Below are 16,166 nucleotides of genomic sequence, written 5' to 3' on the forward strand. Positions count from 1 at the left end.
GCAAGTAGAAAATCCATCTGGATTCAGTTTGTAAGAGTTTGGTGTCTAAATCACCACCTCTTCTGGATTTTTTAACTTGGTCTATCACTGAAAATGACAGATCTGCTACAGAGTGACCGGCTTCCATAAAGTGTCTGGCAATAGGAGATTTAATGTCCGTGCGTCTGATGGCACTCATGTGTTCTATAATGCGTGTGCGGACTGGTCTGGATGTTTTGCCTACATACTGGAGATTGCATTTACAGGAAATCATATAGACTACATTAGCAGAACTACAGTTGACAAACTGTCTGATCGTGTATTGTTTGTTGGTGACTGCACTTTTGAATGTGTTCATTTTCTTAGAATATTTACATGCTACACAGTGTAGACAAGGGTAGAAGCCGGTGACTCCATCAAGCCGCCCCGTGTGTTGTTGGGGGGGTATGTAGCAGTCTGCTTTCACCATATAGTCCCTGATGCTTCGAGATCTATAGTGGGAGAAGAGAGGAGGGTCAGTGAACAGTTTGGCCCCTTCAGGATCAGCTGACAAAACATGCCAGTGTTTCTCTATAATGCTGCGTACATCGTTACTCAAAGGATTGTAAGTGGTGATGCAGGCACATGAATGTTTCTTTTTGGTCTGCATCACCTGGTTCTGGTTGTTTAATTTAGTTAAGGCAGAGTCCAGCCACTTTTGAGGGTAACCTCTCTCAATAAAGTGTGCGTACATGATATCTCTTTCTTTCTCAAAATCAGTAGGACTACTGCAAATTCGTTTTAGTCTAAGGAATTGCGAATATGGTAGGCCTTTTTTCAAAGCTGGGGGGTGTGCACTAGTGGCATGCAACAGGCTGTTCTTGTCTGTAGGTTTGGTGTACAGAGTAGTGGACAATTTACCTTCCTGTAAAAGTACCCGGGTGTCTAGAAAAGAAATATCACTTTTGCTGAACTCCATGGTGAATTTGAGGGTGGGGGTCAGATTGTTTAGGTAAGACCCAAATTTGTGTAACTCCTCCTCAGTTCCCTGCCAGATGAGAAAAATATCATCAATTAAATAGCAGCATGTTATGAGTAAATGGATTGTTGTGCCACACTGAATTATGCTCTAGAAAGCCCAAGGCAATGCCTGCATAATCTGGACTGAATACTGAGCCCATTGGAGCCCCCTGCAGTTGGAGATAGAAGGAGTTTTCAAACAGAAAAAAGTTTTTCTGTAGAATCATGGATGTCATTTCCACCAAAAAGTTGGTTGGAGGTGTCATTTCTCCCCTTAAGTCTAAAAAGAATCTTAAGGATTCCATGCCTAAGTCATGGGGGATATTGGTGTAAAGGGAGACCACATCAAGGGTAACCAAATAAATGTTGGTGGTGGAATTGGGAATATTTACCTCTGAAAGCTGTTGAATGAAGTCTCCTGTATCTTTTAAATAGGAGGGTAATTTGATTACAATGGGTCTCATGTGGCGATCAACAAAAGATTCTTTTTAGTTAAGGGGAGAAATGACACCTCCAACCAACTTTTTGGTGGAAATGACATCCATGATTCTACAGAAAAACTTTTTTCTGTTTGAAAACTCCTTCTATCTCCAACTGCAGGGGGCTCCAATGGGCTCAGTATTCAGTCCAGATTATGCAGGCATTGCCTTGGGCTTTCTAGAGCATAATTCAGTGTGGCACAACAATCCATTTACTCATAACATGCTGCTATTTAAGAGATATATTGATGATATTTTTCTCATCTGGCAGGGAACTGAGGAGGAGTTACACAAATTTGGGTCTTACCTAAACAATCTGACCCCCACCCTCAAATTCACCATGGTTTTGATCAATGTTTGTCTGTTCTCTCTCTTATGGTACCAACATTAATACAGCATGGAATTGTGGGCAAAATCCTATCCAACGACAACAAAATATTCTAAGTTTTGAGAGTCTAAATCTCATCAAATGGTGGTCCATGGCTCAAATGCAGAATAAATAATGGCCCTTGATATGATAAGGGTTGAAAACAACTGCTTTAAACCTATATGATGTATCCATCGGCTATTTGAAAATAGCCTACAAGCTCTGCATAGCTCTAAAAGCTCACAGAGCTTGTAGATCTGCTATTTATTAAAAACAATCTTGAAATAAAATGTGGAATATTTGGAAGCATTTTGAATTAGAAAATAGAAAATTCCTTCTTCTCTCTCTCTCTCTCTCTCTCTCTCTCTCTCTCTCTCTCTCTCTCTCTCTCTCTCTCTCTCTCTCTCTCTCTCTCTCTCTCTCTCTCTCTAACCCCCTCCCTCTCACTGTCTCTCATTGTAATGCTAGCTACAGAGCCTGGATTTTTTATTCTTTTTTTTTAGGAACATCCTCTCCTGTCCTGTCCCCTCTTCCCCTCTTCCTCATGATGTTGATGAAGCCCAACCAAAACATTTAGATAGTTTTAAAATGATAAATAAGTGCTGCCAAAAAATACAAAAATAAAACTAGTAACGTACCATAAATTCACTCAGGGTTTGATAAAGCCAGTTTTTTTTAAATCTAATAAGTATTGTTTTGCCAGCAGCTGTTAGTGATAGTGAATTAATTGTCTGAGTCAATGGCTTCTCTATGACTTAACATAGTGATTTCTGTGTAATGCAGCTGCAACTCTAGTTGGAGGGAGGGAGGTGGGGAGAGGGATAGGAATTCACTTTAAAATGGCCCACAGTCCTAACCTGGAATCCACACTGACTACATGATTAGATTAGATGTCTTTATTATCCACAAGGGAAAATTGTTTTGCTCAAGTCAATGCATACATTCAACAAGACAATACATAAATAAACACCACAATTAAAACACCAGCAAAGTACTTCAATCCTCTAAAAAATTAAAAAATCTAAACATTTAAAAGAGACTTTAAAATGAAGCAATGTCCTCTCCACACTTGTAGAGCACCCAGCATGTGTTTGTATATGTTTCATGTGTGTGTGTGTGCATGTATGTAAGTCCATGGAGCGATTAGCACAGAGTCCAGCTCATCCAGATGACTGTGTGTGTGTGTGTGTGTGTGTGTGTGTGTGTGTGTGTGTGTGTGTGTGTGTGTGTGTGTGTGTGTGTGTGTGTGTGTGTGTGTGTGTGTGTATATGGGGGGGGGGCATTAGGGCATTAGCGAGCAAGTCCAGTTCGACCAGGTGAGGTGGATCAGGTATTAGGGGGTTTGTGTTTATTTAGAAGCCAAATGGCCGAGGGGATAACACTGGCACTACCCTTTGCCTTCCTAAATAGAGAGGCACCATATCTCCTACCCGAGGGCAGGACCTGAAAGTAGGATCGACTACAAGGTCCTGCTGATCACCCACAACTGCATGAATGGACATGCCCCTCCCTACCTACAGAAATTAATTAGGCCCCCACAAAATTCCACCCGCACCCTCAGATCTACGAGCAGATTCCTCCTCGATGTCCCTGGTACAAATCTACGTACTATGGGTGACCGGGCCTTCTGCTCGGCAGCGCCGCGCCTGTGGAACAGCCTTCCTATTGACTTGAGAGCACCACAGACCCTGGACTCTTTTAACTCTTTGACTGCCAGAGTATTTTCATAAAGTACTCCCCCAGTGCCAGCAATTTTCGTGTTTTTTTATTTTTTTATTTTGAATTTTTCTCATGAAAATAATTTAAGGACACATAATATAAAGACCCAGCACAAATCCGCCAGCAGAGAGCAGCACATGACAGCGTGATCATGTCGTTGGGTCTCTCTCACCCTTCTTCATAGATTAGACAAGGAAAAACATGAAAACGGATGTGACGTCACCCAGATTGTTTTGATCAGCGAAAATTACGTTGTGATGCACGACGGCGATGACTGATCGTCACCCAGACCATAGATTATAGAAGAGAAGCTGTCCGTTTGTCCGTTATACCGTGTGAAAACCCGTTTATTTACCTATTTTGGACGAAAATGACTGGGGAAAAAAATCAAAAACCGGAAACGGAATCCAGGCCATGAAACCGGATGCAGATGTCCGTGAAGTAAGTGGAACTTGAGAATAACATTGAATATTAAGCAGCATAGCGCAATCAGAGATTAAACAATGAACGCGCGTCCAGCGCGTCGAGCGCGTCGACGGCCAACTGGACAAAGTAGCACTTGACGCGTTATCGCGTCGTCCGCAGTCAAAGAGTTAAAATAGGCCTGAAAACATTTTTGTTTCAGAGGGCATTTTCGTGTTGAATTGTTGTTTAGTAATCTGTTTTTAAATCCTGCTTTTTAACTTTATATGATTGATGATGTTTTACCATGTGGCACTCTGAGATTCCTTGTGAATGAAAAGTGCATTACAAATAAAATTCATTATTATTATTATTATTACATGTTTTGGATTGTTTTCACTCTGCCTGAAAAGATCAAAAAACATTCACGTAACCAGTTGGTCTGGATTCCAGTCTACTACACTCCTGTTGCTAATTACAATGAGAGACAGTGAGTGAGAGGGAGGGGGTGAGAGAGAGAGAGAGAGAGAGAGAGAGAGAGAGAGGAGGAATTTTCTATACAATGTTGATTAATGCTATTGCTAATTATTCCACATCGTTTTGGATAGTTTGAAATTATCGACATACATACACACAGCTACCAACAAATCTAGTTTCCCAGTTTAACACACAGCATTGGTGAATGTGACAAAATACACAGCCATTTCCTACTGAGACGCATTGTTTACATTTAGCTACCAGCGGAGGGGCAAAAGTGTTCAAGTTGGACATGAGATGAGAGTGAACGTGAACTTGCATTATCCTCCAAAGGTGAGGAAACTGTTGACAAAAAAGGTTACACAATGTCCATTATATTGAAGTGGTTTGGGTTTCTCAAAAGTGAGGCAGCACGGTAAAACAGTCTGCGAAATATGCCATCAGTGGGTGCAAACTGACTGATGGCATATTCATATTCTTCTTAATGAAGAGAAAAGCTGTAAATATAGATATTCACTTTGCCTGTGCCACATCCTTAATGTTGGGGCATCCGTGTTTTTCCAAGTAAGATTTATTGTGATAAAAATGAAAGATTTATAACTGATATGGTTATAAGTTATATATATTTAGCTCCAGGTGGAATGTCCTCCATATCCGTGCACGTGCGTGCGCATGCTCCTGCTCAAAAGGACTGGTGGGATGCCGTGGTACTGCGTGCAACGAGCACTGCACCACTGCTTATGATCAGAGGTGTAAAGTAACCTTTTTTTTTTTTTTTTTTTACTTTACTAGAGTATATCCAGTTTTCAGTACTTTTACTTCTACTCCACTACATCTCAGAGGCAAATATTGTACTTTTACTCCACTACAATTATTTAAAAACTTCTAGTTACTAGTTACTTTGCAGATATAAATTATTATATTATAAAACATACATTAACCACTTCAGCCCTATTTTATACTTTTTCTGCTATTTGAAAATAGCAGATCTACAAGCTCACAACGCGTCGCGATGCAACGCGTTGTGAGCTTGTAGATCTGCTGTTTACAAACATTTTAGCACTTTTGGTACTTTAAGTACATTTTGATGCCAATAGTCTTTGAATCAAGTAAACGTTGAATTCTGGACTCTTACTTGTCACAGAGTATTTCCATATTGCAGTATTGATCCTTTTACTTAAGTAAAGAATTTGAGTATTTTTTCCAACACTGCCAAGATGTCCCGCTTAGGCCTGAAGGCTGTTTTTGTTCAGCCCGTCCTGTTATGGTTCAACTTGTCCTTGTAGCAGCTAGTATGACTATGGTCTGATCCCTCCCTGTGTTCCTTACAGAACTATACCACCCACCTGGGTGTTATTGTACTTCTCATCAATAACACTCAGTCATCAATTACTGATTGATCCACAATTCCACAACAGTGAAAACGATTAAACTTTATTTTTTTCTTTTGACAGCTTAAGTCAGTGGGAATGAGTATGAACCAAACTGCATGTTGGCTATACGTGCAGTGTTGCCAGATTTTGTGAGAGGAATAAGCAACCAGGTCTGGAAAAACAAGGCCAAAAGAAGCGACTAATAGGCCACATGAACACTTTAAACCAGTGGTTCTCAACCAATGGTCCGGGGACCACCGGTGGTCCTTGAGGGGGTTCCAGGTGGTCCCCAGCTAAATGATGGAGAGTCTTTAACTCTTGAGAGCGTAAAATGAAACCAAATGGACCCTTACGGGTCCATTTGGTTTCATGTTACGCTCTCAAGAGTTAAAGCATGGAATTGTGGACAAAATCTTATCCAACGACAACAAAATATTCTTAATTCTTAAATATGAATAAGTTTTGGGTCTGAGAGTCTAAATCTCATCAAATGGTGGTCCATGGCTCAAATGCAGAATAAATAATGGGCCTTGATATGAGAAGGGTATAAAGCCACTGCTTTAAACCTATATACTGTATCCATCAAGCTCTACAAGCTCAAAGAGCTTGTAGATCTGCTATTTATCAAAAAATCTTGAGATAAAATGTGGAATATTTGGAAGATTCTTTAAACATTAGAAAATAAAAAAAATCCTTCTTCTTCTCTCTCTCTCTCTCTCTCTCTATCTATCTCTCTCTCTCTCTCTCTCTCTCTCTCTCTCTCTCTCTCTCTCTCTTTCTTTTTTTGGAGCACCTGCTATACTGGTATCCAAAACATGTGAAAATGAAAGCTTTGTCAGAGAGGTGGGGTCAAGGGTCACCATTATGTCAGTCTGAGGATGATGTCAGAGAGGTGGGGTCAGGGGTCAGGAGATCAGCATTATGTCAGTCTGAGGATGATGCAACTAAGGCTCCTGCTTTGAAATGTTGACCTCTGAACCTTGGACCCAGTGAGTGCATTCTGAAGGCTCATCATTGAGCAACAGAAGGGCTTACAGATCTACAAACAGACATGTACACAACCTGCTGACCTGCAGCCGTCACATGGGTATGGTCAGTGGTGGAAAGTAACCGAGTACATTTACTCAAGTAATGTACTTTGCTATGAGTATTTCCAAGTTTCAATACTTTTACTTCTACTCCACTAAATTTCAGAGGCAAATATTGTATTTTTACTCCACTACAATTATTTGAAAACTTTAGTTACTAGTTACTTTGTAGATTTGTGTTATTATTACAAAACATGCATCAAACACTTCAGACCTATACTGTATATTCTTTGGCTTTTTGAAAATAGCAGATCTACAAGCTCACAACAATTTGCTTTTGATGCAAATACTTTAGTACTTTTACTCAAGTAAAATCTTTGTAACAAAGTATTTCTGAATTGCAGTATTGAATACTTTTTCCACCACTGGGTATGGTCACCATCATGCAGGCCTCGACTGTCAGGCCTTCAAACATGGAAATATGCAATTTTCACCCATTTAGTGATTAGATTTTTAGAACACTATTATTATTATTATTATTATTACCCTTATTATTATTATTATTATTATTATTATTATTATTATTATTATATTATTAGGATTATATTCATTAAATACTTGTGTATGTTGGAATTGTTGTGATTTTTTGTGTTTAAACTTTTTAAATGTATTTTGTAATATGATATATATATATATATATATATATATATATATATATATATATATATATATATATATATATATATATATATAATTATTATTGTTTGTTTACATCTTTGTTCTCATACGATACAAGCAGCCATGTCTTGACAAGGAACCACTTGGTATCAATCAGTGTCAGGGAGAGGCCCTGAAACTGGTTTGTCAGAATGAATGGAATGTTATCTGACTGAACCAGTGAGTCCGGGTGCAAATGACCTGCATTTCCAGTAATACCATGCAGTCTCACCTTATTCAAGTATTCTCAGTGAGGGACACATCGTTAGCCTCATAGCATAATTGCCTAAGTCATAATTCTTTTGCCAAATTGACATTTCTGCCTAACTCTACTCTCCTAACACTGCTGCTACATTGTGCCTTATTGCCTGCGTCCTCAGCCTATGAGAATGCTTTAAGTCGACTTTTTGACTTAGGCAGAAATTATTTTTGAATGCAACAAGCGTTCTGATAGGCTGAGGCTTTTACTTCTCATCAATAACAATCAGTCATCAATTACTGATTGATCCAGAATTCCACAACGGTGAAAACAATTAAACTTTCTTTTTTTCTTTTGACAGCTTAAGTCAGTGGGAATGAGTATGAACCAAACTGCATGTTGGCTATATGTGCAGTGTTGCCAGATTTTGTGAGAGGAATAAGCAACCAGGTCTGGGAAAACAAGGCCAAAATAAGCGACTAAAAGGCCACATGAACACTTTAAACCAGTGGTTCTCAACCAGTGGTCCGGGGACCGGGGTCCTTGAGGGGGTTCCAGGTGGTCCCCAGCTAAATGATACAGAGTTGGTAACCAAATGGTCCCTTATAGATCTTTAACTCTTGAGAGTGTAAAATTAAACCAAATGGACCCTTACGGGTCCGATTTTTTGGCGGCTTTGGGCGGATATTTATTTTTATTTTTATTTTATTTTTTCGTTTTTTTGCGGGGCTCCCCCAAGCGCGGGGCCCTGTGCGGCCGCACAGTTCGCACCACCCTTGGTGCGGCCCTGGAGGGAGGGAGGTGGGGAGAGGGATAGGAATTCACTTTAAAATGGCCCACAGTCCTAACCTGGAATCCACACTGACTACATGATTAGATTAGATTACATGTCTTTATTATCCACAAGGGAAAATTGTTTTGCTCAGGTCAATGCATACATTCAACAAGACAATACATAAATAAACACCACAATTAAAACACCAGCAAAGTACTTCAATTCTCTAAAAGATAAAAAAAGATCTAAACATTTAAAAGAGACTTTAAAAGAAAGCAATGTCCTCTCCACACTTGTAGAGCACCCAGCATGTGTTTGTATATGTTTCACGTGTGTGTGTGCATGTATGTAAGTCCATGGAGCGATTAGCACAGAGTCCAGCTCATCCAGGTGACTGTGTGTGTGTGTGTGTGTGTGTGTGTGTGTGTGTGTGTGTGTGTGTGTGTGTGTGTGTGTGTGTGTGTGTGTGTGTGTGTGTGTGTGTGTGTGTATGGGGGGGGGGGGGGGGGCATTAGGGCATTAGCGAGCAAGTCCAGTTCGACCAGGTGAGGTGGATCAGGTATTAGGGGGTTTGTGTTAATTTAGAAGCCAAATGGCTGAGGGGATAAACCTACAGAAATTAATTAGGCCCCCACAAAATTCCACCCACACCCTCAGATCTACGAGCAGATTCCTCCTCGATGTCCCTGGTACAAATCTACGTACTATGGGTGACCGGGCCTTCTGCTCGGCAGCGCCGCGCCTGTGGAACAGCCTTCCTATTGACTTGAGAGCACCACAGACCTAACCTGACACCGTCAAATGGAAGAAAGCTTGCGACACACATTTTGTTTCACAGCGTACTTCCCTGGACTCTTTTAAAATAGGCCTGAAAACGTTTGTGTTTCAGAGGGCATTTTCGTGTTGAATTGTTGTTTAGTAATCTGTTTTTAAATCCTGCTTTTTAACTTTATATGATTGATGATGTTTTACCATGTGGCACTCTGAGATTCCTTGTGAATGAAAAGTGCATTACAAATAAAATTCATTATTATTATTATTATTACATGTTTTGGATTGTTTTCACTCTGCCTGAAAAGATCAAAAAACATTCACGTAACCAGTTGGTCTGGATTCCAGTCTACTACACTCCTGTTGCTAATTACAATGAGAGACAGTGAGTGAGAGGGAGGGGGTGAGAGAGAGAGAGAGAGAGAGAGAGAGAGAGAGAGAGAGAGAGGAGGAGTAGGAATTTTCTATACAATGTTGATTAATGCTATTGCTAATTATTCCACATCGTTTTGGATAGTTTGAAATTATCGACATACATACACACAGCTACCAACAAATCTAGTTTCCCAGTTTAACACACAGCATTGGTGAATGTGACAAAATACACAGCCATTTCCTACTGAGACGCATTGTTTACATTTAGCTACCAGCGGAGGGGCAAAAGTGTTCAAGTTGGACATGAGATGAGAGTGAACGAACGTGAACTTGCATTATCCTCCAAAGGTGAGGAAACTGTTGACAAAAAAGGTTACACAATGTCCATTATATTGAAGTGGTTTGGGTTTCTCAAAAGTGAGGCAGCACGGTAAAACAGTCTGCGAAATATGCCATCAGTGGGTGCAAACTGACTGATGGCATATTATTCATATTCTTAATGAAGAGAAAAGCTGTAAATATAGATATTCACTTTGCCTGTGCCACATCCTTAATGTTGGGGCATCCGTGTTTTTCCAAGTAAGATTTATTGTGATAAAAATGAAAGATTTATAACTGATATGGTTATAAGTTATATATATTTAGCTCCAGGTGGAATGTCCTCCATATCCGTGCACGTGCGTGCGCATGCTCCTGCTCAAAAGGACTGGTGGGATGCCGTGGTACTGCGTGCAACGAGCACTACACCACTGCTTATGATCAGAGGTGTAAAGTAACCTTTTTTTTAATTTATTTTACTTTACTAGAGTATATCCAGTTTTCAGTACTTTTACTTCTACTCCACTACATCTCAGAGGCAAATATTGTACTTTTACTCCACTACAAGTATTTAAAAACTTTAGTTACTAGTTACTTTGCAGATATAAATTATTGTCTCCGCCAGGCCGAAAGGCATGGCGAGAGAGTATGTTTTCGCCCCTGTCCGTCCGTCCGTGTGTCCGTCCGTCCGTCCTGTCTGTGTGTTACCACCAAATCTCCGGCACCGTTGGCCCGGTCGCTGCGAAACTGTGCACACACACTCCCTGGATGCCAATTCAGAACCTCTGCCTCAAATTTTTCACATGGGCCTGTTATAGCGCCACCAGGAGGCCGATTTGTGCAAAACCCATTTTTTCCCATTATTCCTACAGTTTTTAACCAAACCTCATGCAAATCGGTACACAGTATCTCTATAGTCATGTGATCAACCCTGATCTGTCCGATTTCCCATATTCCATCCTCATTGGCTAAGGTTACCATCCAAAGTTTGCAGGATTGGTCCGTTTTGAACAAACTGCCTCAAATCATGAACGCAGCTTTCCATTTGCATAAAATTGCACACGCACATTCCCACTAGGCCGAGGAAGAAATGGCACTTAAAACTTTTCACATCAGCCTCATGGTGGCGCTATAACAGGCCGATTTGCATTTTTAACTATAACTGCACCGATCTGTGTGAAACTTTGCACGCCTACTCCCTAGAGGCCAAGGAAAAACATCTGCACTGCATTTTTCACATCTGCTTTTTACAGCGCCACCAGGAGGCCGACTTATGTCAAATACATTTTTGGATATTAATCCTTCAGATTTTATCCAAACATCACACAAATCGGTTCACAGTATCTCTATATTCATGTGAGTAAGACGCATCTGTCCGATATTTCATATTCCATCCTGATTGGCTAAGGTTGACTTCCAAAGTTTGCAGGATTGGTCCGTTTTGAACAAAATGTCTGAAATCATGAACGCGGCGTGCGATTTCCGTGAAAATTTGCACGCACATTCCCACTAGGCCGAGGAAGAAATGCCACCCTTTTCACATTGGCCTATTATAGCGCCACCAGGAGGCCACAATAACGTACCTGACCTGGCGGAGACCTGTGCTCCGAGGAGCACTTTTTCTAGTTATATTATAAAACATACATTAACCACTTCAGCCCTATTTTATACTTTTTCTGCTATTTGAAAATAGCAGATCTACAAGCTCACAACGCGTCGCGATGCAACGCGTTGTGAGCTTGATCTGCTATTTACAAACATTTTAGCACTTTTGGTACTTTAAGTACATTTTGATGCCAATAGTCTTTTAATCAAGTAAACGTTGAATTCTGGACTTTTACTTGTCACAGAGTATTTCCATATTGCAGTATTGATCCTTTTACTTAAGTAAAGAATTTGAGTACTTTTTCCAACACTGCCAAGATGTCCCGCTTAGGCCTGACAGGCTGTTTTTGTTCAGCCCGTCCTGTTATGGTTCAACTTGTCCTTGTAGCAGCTAGTATGACTATGGTCTGATCCCTCCCTGTGTTCCTTACAGAACTATACCACCCACCTGGGTGTTATTGTACTTCTCATCAATAACACTCAGTCATCAATTACTGATTGATCCACAATTCCACAACAGTGAAAACAATTCAACTTTATTTTTTTCTTTTGACAGCTTAAGTCAGTGGGAATGAGTATGAACCAAACTGTATGTTGGCTATATGTGCAGTGTTGCCAGATTTTGTGAGAGGAATAAGCAACCATGTCTGGGAAAACAAGGCCAAAAGAAGCGACTAATAGGCCACATGAACACTTTAAACCAGTGGTTCTCAACCAGTGGTCCTTGAGGGGGTTCCAGGTGGTCCCCAGCTAAATGATACAGAGTTGGTAACCAAATGGGCCCTTATAGATCTTTAACTCTTGAGAGTGTAAAATGATTACGGGTCCATTTGGTTTCATGTTACACTCTCAAGAGTTAAGTTATTGTTAAGCATCTGCAAATTACTTAATTAAAGAAGTGTTATTTTGATCAATGTTTGTCTGTTCTCTCTCTTATGGTACCAACATTAATACAGCATGGAATTGTGGGCAAAATCGTATCCAACGACAACAAAATATTCTAAGTCTCATCAAATGGTGGTCCATGGCTCAAATGCAGAATAAATAATGGCCCTTGATATGATGAGGGTTGAAAACAACTGCTTTAAACCTACAGTATATACTGTATCCATCGGCTATTTGAAAATAGCCTACAAGCTCTGCATAGCTCTAAAAGCTCACAGAGCTTGTAGATCTGCTATTTATTAAAATCAATCTTGAAATAAAATGTGGAATATTTGGAAGATTTTTGAAAGATTAGAAAATAGAAAATTCCTTCTTCTCTCTCTCTCTCTCTCTCTCTCTCTCTCTCTCTCTCTCTCTCTCTCTCTCTCTCTTTCTCTCCCTCCCTCTCACTGTCTCTCATTGTAATGCACAGAGGAGTGTAGTAGCCTGTAATTATTATTTTTTGTCTCCTGTCATGTCTTCTCTTCCTCTTTTCCTCATGATGTTGATGAAGCCCAACCAAAACATTTAGATAGTTTTACAATGATAAATAAGTGCTGCCAAAAAATACAAAATATAGTAACATACCATAAATTCACTCAGGGTTTGATAAAGCCTATTGTTTATCTAATAAGTATTGTTTTGACTCGCTGCCAGCAGCTGTTAGTGATAGTGAATTAATTGTCTGAGCCAATGGCTTCTCTATGACTTAACATAGTGATTTCTGTGTATTGCAGCTGCAACTCTAGTTGGAGAGAGGGAGGCGGGAGAGGGAATAGGAATGTACTTGACTACATGTTTTGGATTGTTTTCACTCTGCCTGAAAAGATAAAAAAACATTCATGTAACGAGTCGGTCTGGATTCCAGTCTACTGCACTCCTCTGTAGCTAATTACAATGAGAGACAGTGAGAGAGGGGGGGGGAGAGAGAGAGAGAGAGAGAGAGAGAGAGAGAGAGAGAGAGAGAGAGAGAGAGAGAGAGAGAGAGAGATGTCCAATGTCCAATGTCCCGCAACGAGGGAGAGAGCATTGTCTCCCTTACCAGTCCACTTCTGGCCTTGGGAAGACAAAGTTTATATTTATACATTATTTTACTCCAACATATATTCTAAACCAAGCCCTGTTTGCACAGTTAATGTTTTCATTGGGTCATTTTCATTTTTATGTTAATAACTATATTCTATACTTTAACTCAGTGACTATTTAGTTATTCATTTCAAGGACCCCCAGTTGGATATGCATTAGGCCAGGGGTCTTCAACCTTTTCAGGCCAGGGACCCCCAAACTGATGGGGTGAAGGAGCAGGGACCCCCTGTTGAAGACCTCTGCATTAGGCCATCTCATACATTTTCGTATGATTTTTATTAAATTGTATTCACTACAAAACTCTTAAATGTCATAACTCTGAGAGTGTACAAATGGGACCAAATTAATCATTTTGTTCCACTTGTACACTCTCAGAGTTACAGACCCATAGGTGTCCATTTTGTTGTATCAATCATTTAACTGCGAAACCCCTGAAACCCCTGAAACTCCCTCGCCCTGAGAACCAGTCGTTCAACTAATGAATTCCCTAATTTCTTCAGGCTTTAGTAATTGCCAGGAAACTCTTCAAACTGGCAGCATTATGAAATTATACATCATGATAAATAGTGATATTGATATTGATGAATATGGTAAGATTTATTGTGATAAAAATGAAAGATGTATAACTGATATGGTTATATGTTATAACTATATATTCAACTCCAGGTGGAATGCATTCATTTTGGCTTACCTTCATGTTTGCTCTAACAATGTTTTTTTTGTTTGTTTTTTCATTTAAATTATGCCAAATAAAATGTAACTTGACCTGTTTTAAGTTAAGGACGGTAATGTCACGTTATATGTTTATATGTATATATGTTTCAAAACACTTCTTACCAACAAAGTGGAAATATTTTGGGAGAAATTTGAGACGCTTTGGTGATGAGAATTTTTCTTTTCAATTTCAGTTTAGTTATGACTAGTTTTGTAAGTGGATTTGCTAGTTGGCGTATAGTTCCATTTCCATTTTTTATTAGTTTTAGTGTTTCTAAATGTAATATGTTTTAGTCAGGGGCAAGAATCAACAAGGTCAGAAAAATAGCAAAAATAGCTGTGAGCTTGTAGATCGGCTAAGGACATTTTTGATTTTAGTTAGTATTAGTTTACAGTTTTTCTTTTTCCTTTTTTTCCTTTTACTTCACTTAACAAGAATTCACAACAACAAGTAGCCTATACATCATTCACAGCAGCCATTACAATTAACATACTGACCCCTGCTCCTTGCCTAAAGGCTAAAAACAGCTCATGTCTGCATAATGAATACCTGAATAGTAGCCTGACCAGTAATGTAAATCAACCAGAAACTAGGAATACAGGTATTGTTTGAAGTGCTGTATATAAGATAGAGGCTCGATCTGGTGCAGTTCACCGTCAATCTTCTCTGAGCGACCACAGACTACAGACTACAGACCTCTAAAAACAGCAGCTACAAAACAGGTAAGCCTTGGTTGGAACAGAATATATATGGAGTGAATGTGGGGGAGTTTGACTCAGTTTGACTGTTTCCAGTGAGCCAACATGCACAATAGGGCATAGCAGTGGCGGCCATTTTCTGGTTCCACTTCAAAATAGTCAATGCATTTTTCCCATTGACATTTCCAAAAATATTTATATCAATTATTTTAAGCCTAGAATCAAGCCATCCAGGGTCCTGGTGAATCATGACCATAAAACGTTTGATCCTGTGAAAAAACTTTTTTGAAAACGGCAAAGCAAAGGGTATTTATTAAATATAGTATATCATATAATTAAATATAAAATAAATAAAAAATCACAGAAAATAATGTTTTATGGTCATGATTCACCAGGACCCTGGATGGTTTGAATCTAGGCTTAAATGAATTGATATAAATATTTTTGGAAATGTCAATGGGAAAAATGCATTGAGTATTTTGAAGTGGAACCAGAAAATGGCGCCACTGCTATGCCCTATATCAGCACCCTGACTCTGTTTGACCAGAATTAGTCTGGGAGGCATTGCGTCGGAGCTTGGACAGCAGGGGCGCGGCCACTGCGTTGTGATTCAAATCAACAGCCAATGAAGAAAAGGGGGCGGGATCCACATGCACTGGGTGTTGCATCTAAATAGGATCGACGGGAAGCAATTTCCCCTTGAGAAATTGCGGCCGCCATTGTTGTGTACTGCTGTTTGCCTCTCGTCTGACTTTTTAGACGAGTTGCACAGCTCTCAGACCGGTAAGAGGCGTGTCCGCTCAGATTCTGAGCGTAAGTTACATCCCGCCCACAAATACCAGGGCTCTGGCCCAGAAGTTCCTCGCCGAGCTGGCGAAAACTTCTGGGAACTCAGATTAGACCAGAATGGAACACAGCTCTTCATTAGTATCATTGGTAGCACCTGTGAAGACACAAAGGAAGAGGCCTAGTTTCTTTCCAATATGGCTGCTGAGCATAGAGCCTACTATGCTTTTACTGTCTGCTAGCCATGCCAGCTAGCGTTTGTGTAAACGCAGGAGGAGGGGCTGGTGCAACTGACAAGATTCACGTCAAGGTTCTGTTGAAATGTCGGTAGCCTATACTTAAAGGGATAGTTCAACCCCAACATTTTTTCTAGC

This window comes from Gymnoscopelus braueri (assembly GCF_963280865.1).
Source record: "Gymnoscopelus braueri genome assembly, chromosome: 24".
Classification (NCBI taxonomy): domain Eukaryota; kingdom Metazoa; phylum Chordata; class Actinopteri; order Myctophiformes; family Myctophidae; genus Gymnoscopelus; species Gymnoscopelus braueri.